The sequence below is a fragment of the Cupressus sempervirens genome, chromosome 4 (assembly GCF_028749045.1).
Source record: "Cupressus sempervirens isolate cs-2001-9-10 chromosome 4, ASM2874904v1, whole genome shotgun sequence".
Classification (NCBI taxonomy): Eukaryota; Viridiplantae; Streptophyta; class Pinopsida; order Cupressales; family Cupressaceae; genus Cupressus; species Cupressus sempervirens.
In genome coordinates, this window is record NC_143121.1 from 445,038,570 (window position 1) to 445,040,773 (window position 2,204).

Here is a 2,204-nt window from a genome sequence, read left to right on the forward strand (position 1 = left end):
GTAATCAAGGAATAGTTGGAGTGGACACAGTGGGCATAGAATCACATTAAGGTTGAGCATATTTAGTTCTAGTAGCATGGAAAAGGTTTGCATCCAAATGCAAATTATCTTGAGTTTCTTTTAGAGGTACCCCTTTAGGATACACATAGTCAATATAGATAGAATTAAGATATTTGTTTCGTAGAAGCATGTTGGAAATATTTGATATTTTGGGAGCTAAATGAGTGTTGGAAGAAAGAGATATGTCAAGAAGACTATGAATAGACATAGGATCATCAATATGATCTTTCTCAAGAAATGTTTCCTCATAACATGAGTCATTAGGTGTTCCAACATCAATGATCCCACTATCAATAACATATTGAATTTTATTTTTAAACTCAATGCAATCTTTAGTTTTATGACCTTTGTTTCAATGGTAATGACAATAGTGATCATATCCCCACCATGGAGGTTTAATTTTAGTTTCATAAGGTCTAGAGTTGTGTGGTAATTTAACGAACTCTACTATTGATATTTTAGACTCTCAACTCTGCTCTAGTGGTTTGGGCAGTCCAGTGGATAGAATGAGCAGCAATTTCTCAAATCTATCACTTGAATCTATAAAGAAGAGGGACACAAATGGAAATAAAACTTCTTTAGACTCAATCCCTCCACCTCTTAGATGCCCTCTCATATGGATTGACTTGGAAATGACAGGTTTGGATGTTGAGAAGGACAAAATTTTGGAGATTGCTTGTATCATTACCAATGGAAAGCTTTTTGAAATGGTTGAGGGTCTAGATCTAATAACAAATCAGCCTGAGGAATATTTGGCAAATATGGGTGAATGGTGTCAAGAGCACCATAGTGCAAGTGGACTTGTTGAAGAGGTCTAGAAAAATGAAGTGACAGAAAAGGATGCTAAGCAATAGGTTTTGGAATTCGTTAAGAAGCACACAGGTCATGTACAACCACTTATTGCTAGGAAGTTATTCTATATGAATTTCATGTTCCTTAGGAAGTACATGCAACTCTTAGCTGAAGTATTTTTGCATGTGCTTGTTGATGTTAGTAGTATCAAGGCACTATGCTATTGCTGGTATCCAAAAGATGTAGGAAGAGATCCTACTAAGAAAAACACATCAAGCCTGTGAAGATATTAAAGAAAGAATAACTGAGCTCAAGTATTTGAAGAAAACCTTTTTCAAGTCCTCCAAAAGATGATTGAAAAAAAAATTCATTTGTTACAAAGATATCAAATTATCTTGCAATGCCAAAAGTAGGCACTTTGAAATTCCTAGCAATCTTCAATTCTGGTTGATTGGTTATTGGTGAATGAGGGGTATTAAAGTTTCTTATAAATATTTCTATTTTGAACCTGATGTAATCAATTCTCAACAACAATATGGAATCTCCTAGCATCTTTGTGTTGGGTGACAATTTCAGGTTCTTTCTCGAATGAACCCTTGAACCTATTTTTATTTTAATATTATATATAGTGGCTCCATCCATTTTTATTTTTATTTTATTTTTAAATAATTAATGAACTTATTATCAAAAACTATTTTCAAGATGACATCATAAGAATCTTCCAAGTGAGTAAAGTTTCTCTCAAGAGTATGTCTAGGATATTCTTGTTATTCATCAAGTAAATATCATGCATATACGGCTTCATCATATTTTTTAAAGATAGGCTTTTTCATGAAAGTTTGGCATATTAAACCGAAGGAGTTTTTACTTATTAGCTCTCTAAGGAGGTCTTTATATTTGGTAGATAAAGACAATTGATTTCTTGGAGTAGAGTGCATAGACCTAGAAGAGTGGAATACCCATTACCAAGTATCACATTATACATGAAGATGGTTAGAATTGGGAAGTGTAAGGAGATGAGATATCATGTCTTTGTCTCTCATGCATGGTATGTGCGTTATAGATTGTTACCATACAACTTAGGATAGAATGATGATAAGTAGGTCCCAAGATTTAGGAATTTCATGATTGGAATCCTTCTTATTGATATTGGACTTGAGATATTAATTAAGACTAATATACATTGTAGTCATTATTGTCATAAGTCTTGTATTCAAAATTTTATTAGGTTGGTAAGCTAAGACCCTATGGAATGAAGACTCGAGATGTTATAACTTAGAAACTATGCCAATAGGTTCATAACATGTTACGATCTATCATGATAGTTGTTTTAGGTGGCCATCATGAAAAGA

General features: G+C 33.2%; 1 pseudogene; it reads left to right on the plus strand.

The window, feature by feature from the left end:
• Positions 1 to 563: 563 nt before the first annotated feature.
• Positions 564 to 1,206, plus strand: LOC149561913 (oligoribonuclease pseudogene; annotated as a pseudogene).
• The last annotated feature ends 998 nt before the right edge of the window (positions 1,207 to 2,204 follow it).